The sequence below is a fragment of the Bombus bifarius genome, unplaced genomic scaffold (genome assembly GCF_011952205.1).
Source record: "Bombus bifarius isolate JDL3187 unplaced genomic scaffold, Bbif_JDL3187 scf7180000008058, whole genome shotgun sequence".
Classification (NCBI taxonomy): domain Eukaryota; kingdom Metazoa; phylum Arthropoda; class Insecta; order Hymenoptera; family Apidae; genus Bombus; species Bombus bifarius.
In genome coordinates this window covers 2,679,860-2,700,087 of record NW_022884422.1, presented here as the reverse complement: position 1 = coordinate 2,700,087, position 20,228 = coordinate 2,679,860, and positions in this window count along the sequence as shown.

Here is a 20,228-nt window from a genome sequence, read left to right as displayed (position 1 = left end):
GAACAATATCGACCAGATGATGAGAGTCTTTAATATCACGGAAACGTTAATATCGAGGATCACGCGCTTAGAAATTAATTAAAAGAAAGGATTACAAAGACAGAAAGGAAGAGAGAAATAAGACAGCGAAGGGCATGAACGAGTGAAATCTTTTCGATTTTTTCTTCCGGAGTTGAAAAACGTTCGAAGCGATAGGTTTCGTGGAAATTTTCTCACTTGGGATAGAAACACTTGTTCGAATTTAGACCAAGAAACGTCAACTTTGAATTATGCCCTTGGCCGCAGCACGAATTCGGTAGGTATCTCTAAATCTTGCTGCATTTCGTATGGGAAACACAAGATTACAAGAAAAAATCCAGTAGAGGTTTGGATGTTTACGACCTTCTTCACGGGAGACACGCGTCCCCAAGATGGAATCTCGGGCAACGCGTAGGGGCCATGCAAAGATTTTTCTCCCGATTGTAGTCTCAGGAGAATCGCTGAAAATGTGAAAAAATTCGAACACAAATAATTCATTCCTCCGGAGAATCACTTTTTCTTCTACCAAGTGTTGTTTCAATGAAAATTCTAACGAATCGCAAATATTATTGTATTCTAATTGTTCGAATCGATGAGTTTTTTAACACAAACGAAGTTAAGATATAGAGTAAACGTATTTTGGGAATGTATCATGTTGTGACTTTGAGATGAATGTTTGAGGGCAGGGTTCTTTTCGAAATGAGATGTAAAGAACAGGTAACAGAAGTTAAGACACTAAGGAAGAAATTATCTTTGTATCTTTTGTCAGGCGCATAAAATGTTCTTCCTGTTCGATAGAAAGAAATGTCAGAAGATCTATTCGACTCGATCTGGCATCGTATTATAAAAATGCATAAATTAAAAGTCTATCAATACTACGTGTATTAGGATATGGAAAAGCAGAAAAATTGCTATTATAAGATAGCTTTTTTTTTAATAATGAAAAACAACGAAAAAAGTAATTCATATTTTCCCTCAAATTAGAACAATATTATGCAAAGTACAAAGCTGTTATTTGTTTTATTCCGTTTACAGGCTAAAAGATCAACAAACCATTTACCTATGAGAATTTATTCGTACATATTCTCTTTATTTTACGATCATGCAAAATCCTATTTGCATTTCAGAGCCTGTTAATTCTACAATTGCTTTGTGAACGTACTAGAATATGCAACTTTTAACACAAAGGTGTCTACGAAGTAGCGTCACTAGCTTCATTCCTTTTTTATTCCTTATAATTATTTATACTATGGTATGAAGCTTACTGTGTAAAATATATAATCTAACAAAAATAACGTACATAGGCTGACTTGTTGTATAAGCATGAGATCCATTAATTCCTACAATGAAATCTCACATAACACATCGGGACATTTGTAAATAAAATGAACGCCTAAATTAACGTATCACTCAGCATATTCGCATAATAATTTATTACGCTTACTCTCGTTAAACATTGCTGTTTATCTTTGGAAATCAAGATAAAAGATTCCAAGATTAAAAAAATTGTTTTCTATTAGTAGGAAAATACCTAGAACAGTTATAATTAGCAAGGTATTTTTATCTCGCGAATTTAACTTTTAGTCATATTGCGTCATATCATTTCGGATATTTACCGATATCAGTTAATTATCAAAGACTTGAGAAAAATCGTAAACATCGCCTTTAGGCACTAATTTTTCCACAGGCGACTTTACGATGGTAGAGTCAATTAAGAGGACGCTAATCTATTGCTCCTGAACGAGTATCGATCGGTACGATTTTCGGCAACTTAACAGAAGTATCTGCGAATTCATCAAAAGTGGTCCAGCAAGAAGAGAGCGCCTACTTTCTCTTCTCGAACTCTCATTAATTCACCGATCGTCGATTTACCCACGTCTTTCTTCATCTTTTACCAGAACTTCGCTTCTTCTTAATCATTACCGCGTGAGGACTATGTATTCGATTGCTTCCCTATAGCAGATATAGTAACAACGATCAAACAAATGATCGACTATCTTTCGAAATCGATGTTAATATGTTCTTCGTTATTTCCCATATTTTTTAAACGATAAGAAATGAGAAGCTAATGGAAATATACAAACGTAAAACGAAAATAATGTCTCTACAATGTTCCAAGTTTTGAAGATATCCTACCGTCAAGGTTACGTATTAATAAATTACAGTTACAATCTCTGTACTGTCAATTTCAAATTACCCTGAAGATCGAAGTGATAAACAGTTTCCTCCGTAATAAGCGATAAATATCAAATCAGGTGCTCTTACTCTATTCGAATCAACCGTACGCTATCCTATCTACGTATAATTAGATAATTTCCAATTCTGGCGATAAATTATATGAACGGTAAAAAAGTGGCGGCAAATATAAACATGAATCGTCCTGGTTATTGGTATAGACAAGGTCCATTTAAAGCTGTCTCGGTGTTCCCTCAGCAAGTAAGAAGAGAAAGAAGAGAGATAGAACATACCGCAGAGCCATGTAATAGCTAGCAAAGCTACGTCTCGAACGACTATACACGGCTTGCGAAACCGTTCGTCGTTGACTGGCGTCGTTACTTGGTCGTGATCGTGGTTGTAATCAAGAGTCAAAGTCAAGGTCGAGATCGAGGCGAGAGAAACACTTATGCAACTCTTGTTGCCTACCGTTCGCTGCAACCGACCGCGGTAGCGGCAAGCAAAATGGTGGGGATCGGTTGCAGCAGCACGGTGACCGGCCACGCCGGCAAACAGGTATGAAAGAACTGTTACGTATTCCCGGGAAAACTTAACGCCGAGAGACGCACCGAAGAAACGGAGAACGGAATGAGATGGAACGATCGACCGCATCGCGCTAATAAACCTTCTTCCATGTGGCCACGCGTCGTACGACGTCAATTAATCTTTACGTCGTTCGCTGACACATGCTCCTCCTATTGCTTTTATGGGCCGTGCAGGATAATCTCTTGGCTAGAGTATCGCGCTCGTCTAACGAGGTCGTTCGGTTTTTAACGAGAAACACGTTTCTCAGAGCTCCACGTTTCGCAACAATCAAAGTTCTCTTCGAACGAAGCTTTTAACTTCGAAGCAATGGGTATGCAAAACGGGGAGAATTTCTAGTGAATAGTTTCCGAAATATATTCCATGTTCGTATTCCATATCTAGCACGCACAAAAGTATTTAAATAGCGTCGCTGCGCATTTGCGTAGTTATACAATGGTGATCGAATATCCTTACACATAAATGTTCTGTTCTTCAATATCGGTGCGTGAATTACCTTGATCCTTAGTGACAACACGTAACACGTTATTCCATATAGAAACGTAATTACACAGAATCCAGGATACTTAAGGTACTGATAAACTAACTTTTATGGCTCTAATGCTTCGAAATATGTTCAATTACATTCAAAGACAGACAGACCCGCGTCTTAACTAAATTATGAATATTTATTCTATATTAAGCTTTTATAAACCGAAAAAGGGAAAATTTCCTAGAAATTCGTAATTCATACGTGTATTATACTACAGAAAGGACATGTAGACACAGCATAATCGGATTATGTATTTGTCACGGATCACCTACGTAAACAATTGGCAGGTAGATTGGTTTATGTTTATGAGGGTAGCGAGGGAAAGGAAGCATGATGCGATTTGCAGAGGTTCGGAAGGTTCCGACCAAGGACCTATGGAATTTTATGAAAGACAATGTGCGCCATTGACCCAATTGTGGGCGACCGGGGGATTCCAGCAGCCATTTTCGAAATTTCTTTGCATTATAACGACGGGATTTCCGACTTGTCAATTAACGCAAACAATACTTCGAATTATCAGAAAGCTGGCCTTTCTTCTACGCTAGACCGCTCTGCTCAGCATGGATTACGGGATAATTGACGTGTGACGAATTGTCACGATTACTTAAATATATACCATTTCTTTGTATCGCCATGCTGTGGTAATTACAGCGTAATTACAGTGACAGCGACATAGCTGTCTTTTATTGCTTATGCTTCTACCTCCAACTTAAAAATTTAATCATTTCCTTCGTTTATGAGTGTTTCATTTCATTAGTCATTCTGTATTATCCCATTCTTCCTACTTTGAAAATATAGATTCCTTGTAGGAAAATCTAATTTGCTAGAAATATATTAATATCGTCGTATTATCAACTTACGTATCCCATCTTTTTCTATATTTAACATTAACCTTCTGTTCATCAATGGATCTATGTTCGGTGTAGGAAATAAATGACAGTATCAATAATAATAATAATGGTAATAAAGCAATTATATATATTATATAACATTGAATGCGACTCAAACAGCCAAGGGATTAGTTCATAGAACCTCGACGATTTTCGAAGCATCCGATCCAGCGGAAATAAATGTTTCACGTTCAATTGCGTCTTAAGCGCAAGATACCAGGCATTTACGTGGAATCTTTCTGCCGTGTATCCAGCTAACGCTATCAGTTGGATCATGATTATTATCATCGGCACGCTCGTGTCCTGCGTATCAGCGGACCGATGCCGCTAAAATCCGGCCTGTCATTAGTCACGGAAGGCGGTCGTCGAATACGAATTTCCACGGCGACACGTTTCGACGTTTGTTCCCTCTACTCGCCACCGTTCTCCTCTTTCTCTCTCAAGTTCAGTGCCACTGTCCTCGAGAGTTCCGGTCGTTGCTCGTCACTTTGCGTCCCTTTCATTTTGACGAGCCGTCGCGAACGTGTACCGTGACTCGCGTTACGTAATCACCGGAACGTAAAATTTTTCTTTTACGCTGCTTCTCGTCCTAGCGACCGCCGGTGATAATTGTCGTCATGAACCGAGCGAAGAACGTTGTCGCTTCTCACGCCTCGGCCGACAGATTCTCCCGTAGCCTCATCGTCTAGCCAAAGTGCCCTTTAACCTCTCATATGTGTATACCTCGCACGCAATACCGAGCCGAGTCGTAGTTAATGCTTTATTGCCGCATTCGTTCAACACTCGCTTGTCGGGTCACTTTAATTTTATACTACTGACGAGCTGTACGATATCGCGAGATTGGCCGATCGAGTAACAAACGATCGTAGCCGCGAGGGACGTGGCTAATGAAGGATATTTTGCCGAGTAGCGGCTGATCGTTATTGTATTATCGGTAAAAATACTTGGATCGTTCGAAACAGTTGCTATGATTATATCCTAACAATTTTGTTCGACTGTTCTAAGTTCGTAGAAAGATCTCGAAGCTTTTCTATCTACTTTGCTCGAAATGAGACAGTATATTTACAAACTGTACTCCACGTTCTACAAATATGAGCAACTGTTTCGCGAAAGAACTTGAGCCGCTTCTCCGCTTTTCACTCACAATTATGTAGTGCATTGATGTATTTTAATTACAATATTATGAATTTAATCCTTTATAATCATATCAGCTAAACTATAATTACGGCGTATCATCAATGCTTGAGCAGTTTATTGTTATGCCATTCTAATTACGACTTCGTCGTTTAGGTATTTGTGTTTCGTACCTCCATTACATTTTTCTTATCAGAAAATAGAAACCACCGTAGAAATCGAGGGTAACTTGTCCGGGTAGAGATCGTGATACGTTTCACGAATTGGTGCATTTTCGTCATTTTGAAAACAAGAAAACAATCGTCGCGTCACATTTTTCATCCATCACTCGCGGGCATTAATTTTCGCAACATTAGTTATGTAAGCTGGCGCGATGTGTTGCGCAGATCGTGACGCAAGTCGTGCGAACCATAAATAATTTCCGAGTCTAAGCATTGAATGGTCGGTATAAGGCATAATTAAACCGCAAGAGTCGTCTTGTTGTTTGAACAGAGAGCAAAAACGCCAGGATCTGGGGAATTCGAATCCACGTGGTGGGATCAGCGTCGCCGAGACGCCGTTTCCGAGTAGCTGCTTCGCAAGTTGATATACCGTTAACACGAGTCGGGTTAGGAGCTTCGTGGATGATGAACCAGACAGGGAGAATGGTTTCTGTAACTAGATGTTGCTTTGAAAATAACTTTTTCTTTGTTCCAAGAACAAATTGAGCAACTAATTGATCGATACTATCCTCCTGTTACCAAAATAGGGTAGTTGATTAGTAGACGAAGAATGATCGCGTGTCTCGTAGTATCGAACCACTGTAAATCTTAATTTTGTGATTCGTTTCGTTCGCCAACAATCGACAATGTGACCACGGCCACGACGTGTGATAAAATAACAAAAAATTTAGAATGGTCGAGATAGGAAATAATTACTTGTTTATCGTTACGACATCTTGCATTTCTGGTATCAGAATTATTATACGAAATAATCAAATATATATTTTCAAGGACGTTAATAATTGTACTACATCTAATGGAATGTAAGGTGTGAGATTTACAATACTATATTTGACCGTGGGACAGCTAATTTATATTTAAATATAAATCCTTCTAATTCTTAATATCGCAATAGAAAATCCAGAACTATTGCAATTTTTACGCTACCAGGATATGGAGCGGTATAAAAAATTACAGAAAAATTAGGAAGAAAAATCTTGTTTCCGGGAAACACAAGTTAGACAAGTCTCGCTCCTTGGAGACAGCGAGTGTCAAAGTCGCGCGTGCATATTTCAGGTGTTACCATGACAGAGGAGCGCGTGCGTGCATCTTGTAACAGGCAAGCACGACGAAGACACGTCTTTAGGTCCCGTACACTTCCCGCGGTAGCGTGCCGGCTTGACCAATTAAGGGCCTCTTCCGTCGAGACCTCTTAATGGTAGATGTGTTGCGTTCGCTCGAGCGTGCGCCACTGCGAACCAGCCCTCGTAACAACGTAATTTCCCGTAGCCGTTCCACCTCGAGTCGTCCAAGCTCTTCGACGTCCAACGTTGCTCTCCCCTCGTTGCTCCTTTTCTGATAAGAGAGATTTCTTAACAAAACACCGGCTGTCATTCTTGTCACGCACGTTTATGGCTTCGTGTACATTTCAGGTAGAGATTGTTCTGCAGATTAAAGCTACCTTCGATCCCTGGATTTGTAATCCTGCTGCAGAGATAATACACCGGTTGGTAAATGTATCGGTCTAATAACTTTGTATATTGAGGTAATTTGAAAGAATTATTTTCGTAATTTTCAGTTTCAGCAGTTTATGTGAAAATACAAAAACTCTTGATATGTCCTTAGAGATCCTCTCTTGGAGTCGATAGTTATACAACAAGCGCACCCCATTTCTTCTGCGTTTCTACTATATTTTTATATTTTTATATTTCTATATGTTAGCAATATGTTATTTTCCAGCGAAACTATTGCGAAACTTTCCGGATACTTTCACGTCGACATTTACGCAAACCAATCATTTTAAATATTAATCTCTTTGAGTGCTACGGACGCGTATCCAGCAAAAGCTATCCGTGTAGATTACAGACACATATACGCGTTTATTAATTTTTTTTCATCTCCTTCGCGCTTGAGATTCTTTTATTAGTCTATAACACATGATACATGTGCATTTCTTAGCAACGGCAATAAAAAAAAAAAAAATAAAAGTCTGTTTACCTTCTGTATGCTTCGAGGAAAGTCGCAGTTCTTATTACATTTATAACACACGAGTGTTGCGATTGCGAATAATATCATTCTGCATTCCGTTGTCGTCGCAGTGGCGACGATTGTAAATGATCTTGGAGTAACACGTAAAAATAATTAGCTCATAATAAAGATAATTTGCTAATATAAATCATTATATTACTCTTTATTTAAAAAAGTATTCCGTCCACAACTATCGCAGCCGCTAAGCGCCTGCCATCCAAGCGGATCGCTTCCGTCTGGAGTATTCAGCAAATTCATTCAAAACGTTAAAGCTCCAATCTTACTTATGCATTTGTTAAATGATTGCGTCAACTTAATTACCTGCACAAGTTGATTAAGTTTGCGAAGATCTTGAGGAGATCTTGAAAATCAACTAGAATTTTCTCAAAAACATTGTGTGGTTGATAGCGGGAAAGGTCGAAATTCGCGAAGTTCGCAGGGGAATGCCGCGCGGCATAACCTCGAGAAGATGTGTGGAGGCGAGGCCAATGAATGCACGACGCCGAAGAACGGGAAGGAAGGTGAGGCGTGATCACGGTTCTGACCTCAAGAACTCGAGAAAGAGAAAAAAAGGGGGAGGAAGAGAGAGGGGCAGAAAGGCGGCAGAAGGAGCGAGGAAAACCAGCTGAAGCAGGAGATGGAGGGCCGCAGGATTCAACATACGTGCACTGAGAATCGAGAGAACTCACCGATTCTCGCCTCGTTTCTCCGTTCTCGTCTTTTTCTATTTTACGAGGTTTTCAGAGGCACGGCCAGCAGACGCGTGTGTTTTCTGCAACTTGATACTTTTCCGTGGCATGTTCGAAAGGTAGAAATCATTTGCACCGGTTCGCGAATGAATCTCTGTCGCGTGAAAACGACGCCCTCCGCGATTCATCGACTAGCTCAGGCGTTACTCGAACACGCCACTTTGAGTCGTGTCATGCGAATAAATAGTTACAATTAGTTTGTTTTCTACGCATAGAGATATAACGAGCTTCTTTTAATCTTTTGACAGCGCAATAGAACTACTAGGTATTCGAAGTAATTATCTCTTTATCTTCAAGATTTCCTGCATTTATAATATCAGATGCAAAAAATACACATTTTTAACGCTTTTTATAGGAAATTTGTATTAATTATCGTGTCATGTGTGATGATACTTATGACGCTAATTTTGTAATATATTTTTATATATGTCGGCTTGCCCAAGCTTCTCTGTTTATACTGCTAACTAAATTTTCATGTTCGAGTCATGCTTCCATATTCGAAAGACGTTCGACGTTTTGGCAGAACTTCCAGCAAAGAAATTGAAACGAACAATCGTGTACATCGATAACCATTATTTTATTCCCTCTTCGAACTTAAAAAGAAATTCGTTAACGATGGAGAAATATAATCGGAGCAAAAATGATACGGGATTAAAGGATCGGAGCATGAGATTCCTATAATTCTCACGTTCGCAGAATAAACCGACACCATATTAAGCGAAGTTCATAAAAGTCCAATTTACTCCCTAGTTAGAAGAACACGTATGTAAGAGTTGTAACGCATTCTTGATACGCCTGGAAAAAGGAGCAACAAGTACACCGTCTTACTCGAAGCGTTATCTTAAATCTCGACGTTTTCGAATTTTACCAAGCCCATACTATAACACGCCGAGCTTTACGAGCTATGCGCGACGTTAGACTTACTTTTATCGGTACACCTCTTGCCGGTAGTAGATTTTCCTGGCGTACACGCAGTACGTAAGACGAAGAGCGGTGGGGCTATGTAACAGGTAAGGCAGTCGTAATGGATGCGCGTGTGAGTACGCCGTGGCACACAGGCTGTGTGTACGCGCGCGCGAACCACGATGTGCCGCTTACATTAAATAAATTACAGTGGCCGCGGACCGGTAACACGGGAACGCTGTTACCTGGTCTCCTCCGGTCGCACACGCGAGCAGAATCGCGCGGCAAAGCGCAAAACCCTCCTCAACGGCGAAGTTGCTCGTTTCTTGCTACCATGAATACCATTGCTACCATGGTTACTACCATGACTGCTGCCACAGCCAAAGGAAGTCTCTCTAATGGTCTCTTCCCATGACCGTGCTCCACCTTCTCTCTACCTCCGGAACGATTTTCCTGTCTCTGGAAAAGTTATTACTCCGACGCGATGCGAATCATCCTGCGTTCCGCGTCCCATTGTTCAGCCGGTACGTCTTGTTTCCGAGTCGACGCTCTTCCTTTTCTTTCATACCGGATCCACGGTACCGTATAGTCGATTACGCGCGCGCTCCTTGCACGCATCACGTTTGGTTGCGACTGATTTTCCGGAATTCCACGGATTTCCCTAGCCAACGGTACCTACGCCTGCGTAGCTATTGTCGAATATGATGATCGTTCACGTACAGTAGCTCGCAAAAGTATTCGTATGCTTGTAGGAAGTTTTTATGAATATGTGTTATGTGTGTTATATGGAACATTTTGAAATTTCATTAACTATTGTGGAAACCGATTACTATAATTATGCCGGTAAAGTTTGGAAGAAATCTGAACTTGTAGATACATAGCAACTGTGAGACATTCAGTGTAGGTACATATGTATTTAGCAGAGACCAGAGAAACATTTAATTGGTCAATTATTAATATTACCTAATTATTATATTATAGTCAATTTTACATTCGCACCATTTTAATACGAATTATACATTTAAGATAATTTTTCGCTAAATATATATTTGCTGCAGATATCATGTTGCTTCGAGATACGTTTCCAGATTGACGATTAATGCACATACTGAAGAAGTATGTTGTTTAAAATAGTAACCCGATGAAAAATATCTTTCTTGAGATTCACGTATTCTTTGACGCAGATGCAGGGTAGAACAACTACCGTAGATTCTTATGGCAACACAGGTTTCGATCTTCAAATATTTCAACGATCAAAACAGCAGTTCGTCAGAACACGCCACTGTAATCACATTTTTCGATTTGACTCCGTGACGGTCTGTAATGGTGCAGAATACGGGGGAATTATAAGAAGTAGTCTGAAAATTTTAATCATTTTAGGTTTTGAAAGCGGTATGTCAAAACAGAAGCATAATAAATCTAGCTGCGGAATTTAAGTTTCTTTTAAGAGGTTTATCTCGAAACTTTATCATCGGGTAATAAGACAATTAGTAATAGAAAACTGCTTGCAATTAAAGTAATTAACGTAGGAATAGAAGAAAAACGACCATTATTAATATCCGTGAAAGGAATCGTTTCTCGTTACGATATACATATAGCAGCGAATCAAAGGATCGTTTGATTGGCCGATAAGAATTATTGCAAACTCGTTAGCTTTAGTGCTTCAAAGTAATAATATTACTTAAATTACATCTTTGAAAGATGTAAATCAACTTTTTCGTATCTCGGGAATAGGCTGCGGATGTTTATGCAAATTTATATTTTTACGAACACAACGAGAAGAATGGAATTTTAACAGAGAATTGCTTTATCCGTTAATGTTATAATAAGTATCTTAGATACTTTTATATACTTTTTGCATATATCATCTACCTATCATGCTACTCTACTATTATATATCTTATGCGTGCATTCTATGCATCTTTTCGCCTTTAAATTTCATATAAACGCATAAAAATTCAGTCTGTTCATACATAATATTCCATTATTCATAGAAAAGTATGGCGCCTGACATAAAAAGCTTCAATGATATACCAAAGTTTTCATAAAAAGAGTAGTAGCGGAAGCGCAGCAGCGTGTCGTCCCGTTTCATTCGATCGATCGTCGCTTATCGGTCTTTCGTGCCAGCATATGGAGACACCGTCTAGGAAGTCAGCGGGTACCAGCATGACGACATCTGATTTGCCTTCCCGTTGCATTCGATCGTAAAGTTGCCACAGAGATTCTCAGAATTTTTTGTGAAAATACCTTTGTTGCCGACACTCCCTTCGTAATCGTCGGTTCCAAGAACAGTTCCATTTCCTTCACCTTCTGCTCCTCGTTTCGCCCTCGTCGTTACAGATTTACGACGACTTTGTTTCGCGGTTTATTCGCGTCGAAGATTCTCCTTTAGTACAGCTTGCGTTTTGCAAAGAAAAATACTAGATTCGATAGTTGGCGGTTTGATAGACAGACGAAATCGCCATAAATCACACGAAATATGGAGAACAATGTGGAGAATATTCGTAGAAGAGTATTCTATGTTCCATACGTTTAAGTATAGCGTGTAGATCATAAAAACGCTTGCACAAAGAAAGTTAGGAAGGATGATGCGGGATTTTGGTAGTTTAATTTCAATGTTAGTAATTTCGCGAGAACAGTAGCAAAAAATGAAAGGAAGATTACGAAGAAGAGGAAGATATCTTAGGAAAGTCCGATCGAAATCGGAACAACTGGTTTCACTCTCGAACGAGCGGTATCGAGTGTGCGAGGAACGGTTCTTCGAGGTGTCCATCTGCTTGTGTTGCTCGAGAACGAGAGAACGTACACACGAACGCTTGTAGGATGTCAATAAGTATTGCATGTGATGTTCCTCGAATGATACGTAAAACGTTGGAATTTTTAACTAAATATAATCATTCGTATCGTATCCTTTTATTTGATATTTTTCTGCAGTGTTATGTCGGTCAAAGAATAAAGGGCGACAAAAGACTGTTTTACGAGTAGCAGTATTACTTCCGCTATATAAACATTTTTTTATATTTATGTTAACTTCGTGGAGACTAATGGAACGATACACCCCGAGGTAACTTTTAGAAGAATCGCTAAATTGCTACAGCTTCTCGGCATCACTTATATTTTGCAATACTTTGGATATTGCTTAGTTCATAATTAGTTACAAGATCAAAAGACGAACGAAAGTGCAATTAAAACCATCTTTACCTATCTAGTATCATGCTGTCAAAATGAAAAATTAATTTTCATGGATGACAATTGACAGTGAAATTATTCTTACCAAGTGTGCACATTCGTCGAGTGTTATTGTAGCTTCGAGGAAAAAGTAACCTGGTCCGATGTAAACGCACCTGTGCGAGTACGCATGCATGCGTGACAGAGGCATGGATAGCGGGGAGAAACGCACGAAACCCTAACCTGACGCAAGATGACCTCCGCACCTGGATTTGCGATCGCGTTCGGTGTCGGGTATTTAACGGAACCGCGAAGAAAGTAAAGTAGAAGGCTGGGGGCTCCGCACAGGTGGCCTTAGCCTTACGCAGAGAAAAACACGTCTCGGGAACTCGTCTGTTCGTCGCTCACTCTGCAACGGAACTCGTTTATTACAGCGATTCCTCGAAATCTATGCAACTGCCCCTTAACAGAAAACATGTAAATTCGTATTATCTAGTACTCAAAAAAGTTTTCAATCTTTAATAAGAATTTTAAGTTATTAGAGAAAAATAGCCATAACTTTTGCGTATTAACGTTTTGTAAAAATTTGTCGTCAAATGAAATAATTTAAAATCAGAGTCATGAATAGTCATGATTCGATAGAATTCTCTCACTTCTCGTGATACATCATCCTGTTATTTCAGGTATCAAAATAGTCAACCAGCTACGTGTTCATCAAAACTTCGCAGGCTTCGTCATCCTTTAACGTTTCTAGGAAGCAACAATTTTCGAAAGCGAACGAAAACATCATTCGACACTGTTGGCAAAAATCTTTGTTTTATGTAAATTAAACCATATACGATAAATTTGAATGCTCTTTTAGCTTTCAATGCTTGAAAAATTGTCAGTAAAATAGGTTGAAAAATCGATTGTCCACGCTCGACGCTAATTTGGAATAATGTGAAAGATGTTTTCCGTAGGATAACGTTGCGGATTGATTCACACCAGCCACGCTCCAGGTCAGATTGCTCGAAGCGTGGCCGGAATCTTACACGTGACTCAGAGAACCTTGAACAGAGGGGACAACGACCTCCGAATTCTACAAACCTGGGACTTTCCTCGATGTCATCTTTCGACCGATCGCGCTTCTCATTTTCTTCAAAAAAGTGGAATCTGTTGCGCACATTTTGCACTTTTAAGAGAACAAAGAGGAGGAAGAAACAAACAACGTAAGAGAGAAACAAGAGAGTCGACAAAGCAGCAAGGAAACCTTGACACTAGAAATTCCTTGATCTCTAAATTCCACACCTTCAGTTTCTAGACTTTTAAACCACGGAACTGAAAAACAATTGCGATCGTATCTTGTTTGTGTCGAAATTAGAATAGGATCAGAGTATTGTTACGGTAAACGTATGCTGCCACGAATTGTCGTTCTGACAAATACGTCGGAATAATCAAATATATAAATTCTTATAAGCATGTGCATTTCGGTCTTCGGGTTCGTCAAAACGATTACTTCATAATACGATATTTCGTCCGAACACACATCTACTGTGATCATAACTTTAGAAGTATGTGCGACGGGACTAGAGTGTGCAAAATTTTAAACATAGATTCACCGGAATTCGAATTCATCGAACAATGATCGACTAAAGGAAAGAAAAAGAAAAATAAAGACAAAACTAACTAAAAAAACGGAATTTATGAAAAAACGGACTCCATGACCCGGAAAATTACCGAGTCTGGCAATTCCTCGACTAGATTCTGACACGAGGGAGACATTTGCGTTTCCGGTTCTCGGCGAAGGAACTGCTGACCGTCGGTTGTTGGAATTCAGTCGTAGAAACAGAAGGAGCCGAGAGAGGGAGGAAAAAGATAGCTCACTTAAGAACGTAGCAGAAGAAAGAAGGAAGAAGCAGCCTGCCGGTGTGGACTCTGGGTTTCGCCAAGAAGACGTAACGGTAAATCCGCGGCCGCTGGCGTCCGATGAACCCACTCTCAGCCTCGCACACGGCCTGTGTAGCCTGGTGAACACGCGTCTTACCTGTGTGTCCATTTCGTGCTGTTGCACGTGTCCGTGTACGTCGTTCGCGACCAGCCACGCAAACAGAAACTACGGGAAAGAGTATGTGATGTATGCATGTGTACGAGCACGACCACCACCAAGCCACCGAACCCTGTCATCGAATTATTACCATGCGAATAGATATGTATGTATGTATGTATGTACGTACGTACATATGTATAGGGTATATAGTCTGTATCGCAGCTACAACGTGGACGGCATTTCAGTCGGTCGACTGGCTCGAAACCTCCCTCCGTGCTTTTCCTCCGGTTCCCCGGACTCTCAGTGGGGGCCGGAGTAGCCACGGGGACGAGGAAACCTGGACACCGGCAGGTTGCGTCACCGCTTGAGGAGGGGAAGGGTTACTATCCGGAAATTAGGTCGTTCAAGTTTGATAGACTTTTAATCGACCGACTATCTACTTCTTGCTTCTAAAGGTTCGACTTGTTGTCTAGGATCTTTAACCTGGCCTTGTAATGGGAAGCTGCCTGGTGCACGCACTGATGTTTGAATATTTCTGGATAGAATATTACGTTCCTGCTTAAAACTTGTAGGATGTTCTTCTATTTTTAATATAACTTTGATATTTTGTTGTGTATTGTAAATTTTAAATTACGCGTATATTTTAAGTTGTTATATTTAAAGTTATTTATGTAGGTATTAATATAGTTTCTTTATCATATTTACGCCACTCCTCGATGTCTTTACGATGCATGTGACTAGGCTGTTTTACATTATGTAATTTATATTATGTACGCGTTATTTTTTTTAATTTTGAAACTGGTTTTAACTGATATAATAAAAAACATTTGAGTAGGGCTACGTTGCCGGTTATAGCTACTAGGACATTGCGCTTATATAGCAGATTAATTAATTGCTTGAAACTAAAGATCACCCCAAAATATGCGTTCCATAATAAAATCAACTGGATAGAGCTAATCTTCGCGTGTTTGGAAGATGAACATACTTCAACGTTACTTTCAGTTTCCATAGCGGACCGATCAATTGCTCGAAACCGAGCTTCGTTTCAAAATACGTATTCAACGATCAAAGTAACCAGATAGATCACTCCTAAGTATTTGACGAAAGAATATCCACATGTCGATTAACTGATTATAAATAAAAATTGTTCAGAAAGATGATTCCATAAAGATCGTTATGTAATTCGACGCACCAGCGAGTAATAATCTTTGGGACGTTAGTACCTGTTGATTAATGACGATAGTAACAGAAAATCGGTATGAAATCGGCACGTGGGATCGAAAGTACTGGCCACACGCACGTCGTATGCTGATAGTCGACGCAATCGCGCCAATGCGGGGCATATGCACTCGGTGACCGAGGTGAAAAGTGAACAACCCGGAGGGAAATTCTGCGAGCGCACCGGTGAAATGGAAAACGCCAGACTCTCTCATCTGTAAGTCGTATCGTTTACGTCATTCGCCGTTAATTTCTCGTCGACTCCAGACGATGTCCAGTTACGTCCTACTAGTTCCCGATTCTTTCCGCGACACCCATCGATCGCGGTTATTCGCGCTATTTTTCTTCGTGCCTCTGATGCACGTACTGAGAACGATACGCATTCGCGAGAATTCAATTCGCGCGAATGTTTCTTTCGTTTCAACGAAGGGAGATGATTTCATTAGGTAAATATGTGAGCGAAAATTCTTGCACTTCAGATATGCTAATCGTTCGATACGAAGAATCTAGAATATTTAGATATAATAATATGATTCAGAATTGATGAAAGATGGAGGATGTGGTCCATATGTAAAAATTGTAGAACGATAACTAGTAAGTAGTCTGCGAATCAATTTGACTTATGCCTATTCGTTATGTTGTGAATATTTTTTATATTCTAAAAAATGTCAGTCCCTTACATTGCATTAAATTACTTGAATAATGCGAGAAAATAGAGAATCGTTAGGAGGCGAAAGAGCGTAACATGTTCGAGCATCAAAAATAAGGCGTTCAAGGTTACGTAATCGAAGCAAAGTTGTTCTGACTCGATTATATGTCGATCGTTTCTACAGTCCAAACATAGATTCTTGGCTTAGGAATTTCGAACTCACTAATCTCACGCATAAAAGCATAACTAATAACAGTATCAATAAAAGTAGAATACATAGAGCAAAATAATTGCATCGCAGTTTCTTAATAACGTTACCTGTTGCATAAAAAGGACAAAAAAAAGGGAATGGAAATATGGGTTTTCTAAACGAAAAGGTCTCAAAGATATAGCTTTTTTAATGAGGAGGATGCGAAATGAAAAGCAAGTCCGACAGGACATGGAGGAAGAGAGAAAAGATAAAACACAGTGGAGGTAGAATACAGTTATCTCAGTCTTGGTAAGTTCTTGATACAATCGCGTTGCTTGCTCTTCTTTTCATCTTTCCTGCTATTATCTCCATCCTTGCTTGCACATTAATTAGCTTCACTTCGAATGAGAATTCTCGGTGCCTATAAAAATCCTCTTTCATGCGAACAAACACGAGCTTAGTTCGTAACGGAATACATGGAAAAAAGTAACGAAGACGCTTTGGTCTACGTTTTACGATTCTTTGGTAGACGAGAAACAACTAAAACGTCCACACAAAGACAATACAAAGACAATAAAATGACAAAGATGATTCATATTCGAGTTGTTAACCTCGAAAACGTGCATCGTTGAATAAACGTATGTATAAAAGGAGATATAAAACGAGAGGATAAAAGAAGAAAATGACGAACCAAGCGAGGAAAGGTATAAATTGTGTAGTTTAAATTGTGAGTAACCCTGTTTCGATACCATATACTCGAGAAGGATGTGAACTTGGAGATAGGAGAGAAAAGACAAGGAAAACAAAGTCGCTAAAATGAATACGATGGACACGTAAGAATTGCGTCATCTAACAAGTGCACAGGTAAGGATAAAGAAGACGAACAAGGAAAAAACGATCATCAATGGTGGGGACAAAGCGAGACAGAAGATACGCAGAAAGAAGAAGAGAAAAAGGATGCGTATAGGTAACCATGTATGCACGTAGGAAGATCGATTCCCGAGCAATCGAGCGAGTGCGTGGGGACCAGTGTGCGCCCCCGTTGACTCGTTGACTCACTGACTCTTGACGGACTTACCGTTAACCAGCAAAAGTGAACCAAGTAAGTCGTGTCTCTGGAACTTGCGGTACCGATTGTACAGTATACTACGTGTGGGACGATTTAAAGCTCGCTATTGTCGCCGGCCGAATATACGAAAGGGCTCGCGAAAGAAAGTGCGAGCGAACATCTACCAGCCGTTCTTTAAACCAAGACTTTTACTACCAATAACACGATCCTTCGAGAAGCCTTGTTTCGATCTAACTGCACTGTAGACGCCACTCCCTGAAGCAGGTATATCGCATATGTGTAACCATACAAATGGGAAATTGAATATCGAAGGCGTCAGTTGCGCAATATCTCTGATCGTAGATTCCGATTTTTCGAGTGTTTCGTTCGATAAACATTTACGGTAGCCTTTTCAATTTAAAAAGGGTTCCACCATATGGAAGACGAGGGTGAAAGATTTTCAGAAGTTAATCGACCGTTTCATCTCGGACGGGGGTAATTAGAAGGGAAGCTAATCAAGTTGGCAATCTCCAAGAAAAAAAAAAGAAAAGAAAAGAGGAAGGTTCCCTCACGATGAATCTGCTTGTTAGATAAATTCCAAGGAGAAAAAAATATGTATTCTCATAGGTTTTGATTTCCGGGTTATAAATCGATTCTTTGCAGGTTCACGAAACATGGCGGTAACATATGTGCGGTGCAGATGCTCGATCAACTTCTTTCAAAACACTCCTCCTTACGTTCTAAATCGAGCCTGCTCTTCACGATGATCCTACCTTTTGATTCGAACAATTCTACTAATAGCAACAGTCTTTTGTGCTAACTATATTTCATACACTATAATAAAATTGTACAGATGCTTTAAATATGTGACTGTATAAAAACCGCGACTAACAGATAGAGGAATTAGCAATAACGTTGCATTTATTATACATAACTATTATATAACTGTTTTATAACTATATATTTATATATTTATACATTTATACGTAAATATTATATTATGTAATATACAGGGTGGTTGATAACTGGTGGTACAAGCGGAAAGAGGGTGATTCTACGCGAAAAAAGAAGTCGAAAATATAGAATAAAAATTTTTTTTTTTTTTTTAATTTTTTCATCAAGACAACGATCTACACTGAGATCCGTTATAACGAGACGTGATAAAGTACACGCGTACCGAGCGAAAGTTCAAAGTCGATTTTCTCGAAAACAAAGCCTCAAACGAAAAATGTTTATTCTATATTTTCGACTTCTTTTTTCGCATAGTATCACCTCCTTTCCGCTAGTACCACCAGTTACCAACCCTGTATATTATATATTACTTGTACGTATAATTTCATTACTTTCTTAAGATCCTATAAATATATTTGATGTTAAGTTTCATTGGTACGTCTTTTTTGCAAAAGAATTTCTCGTAGTGAAGTATCACGAATTAGACGCGAAATTGGAATACGTGGTCTTATTGTAAATTACACGTTTAAGAGAATGAAAAATGAAAGAATCGTGGAAACGACGCAGGGAAACTATGTCATAGGAAAGGACAGAAGGACAGAAGGACAGAAGGGGCGTCCTTCGCGGTAAGGCGTGTCGATTACCGTAGTTAAATTGCGTGACAGATCGACACCATTGAGAAGAACTGGCGGACCTTGACAGTGTCGGGCTCCTTGATGGTACAGCGGTGTCAGTGAACTGGCCTACAGGACGATGAACGAGTGGCAACTATCAAGGATACATTCTGTACCGTCTAGCATGATCACGCCGTTTGCGGTGTTTCTTTTGAAACCGTTCATTTTTAACTTTAATTCTACCGTCTGGTATTCTATTAAATTTTCTTGCGTAATCCTCGACATTCATATTTAAATAGAGAATTTTGAATTGGATTCGGATGTTGATGAATCTGTTGAATCTATCAATGATTGATTACTTGCTTTTCAAAAAATTAGTATTCAGTCCAAAATCCATTGATCATCGAGTTTATCGTAACGATACTTATATTTCTGATATACATTAATGATTTGGATTTAGTGTTTCTACAGCATTTTGATGTTTGAAGCGCGTATTTTCAATGCACACTCGCGGGTCGATTTGGCGGTTTTAAATTGCTCCCACTATTAGTGGAATCCTTTCACAATCGTACTGTCTCTTCCGGGATATCTTACAATTAGGTTTTCATAGCAAAATGTGACCGGTACAATTGACCGTCTAATGGGACAAATGACGCTACTTGCATATCGTCTATGCTGCATTAATGATCAATTATTATTCCAACAAAGACAGTATTATATCGACGACATCCTTTCATGCTTCATTGCACTTCGTCGAAGACAAGCTTATTATTTCTTCGCAATCGTTTAGGAATAAATTATTATTCAATGGCCTTAAGAAATGATAATTCAGTGCATATCGTTATGAAAATTCATTGAAGAACAAACAATCAAATTTGTAGCTGGACATTTATGTGTCGATTTAAAAAAAAGCCCACCTGTTAATCGTAGGTCAAATCAATGCGTAACAATTTTATTTGCTTTATTTGCTTTGTTATTTATTTCTGAAAATCGGAATGCTTCAACAAGGCCAAAATATCTTTGGAAAAAAGATCTTAGAGAAGAACTATATATAAACTATATATAAAAACTTTATATAACGATATATAAAGCAATTACGTATTACAATTACGTGTTACGTTACGTGTTTGTTCATTTTCACTTACGACTGTTT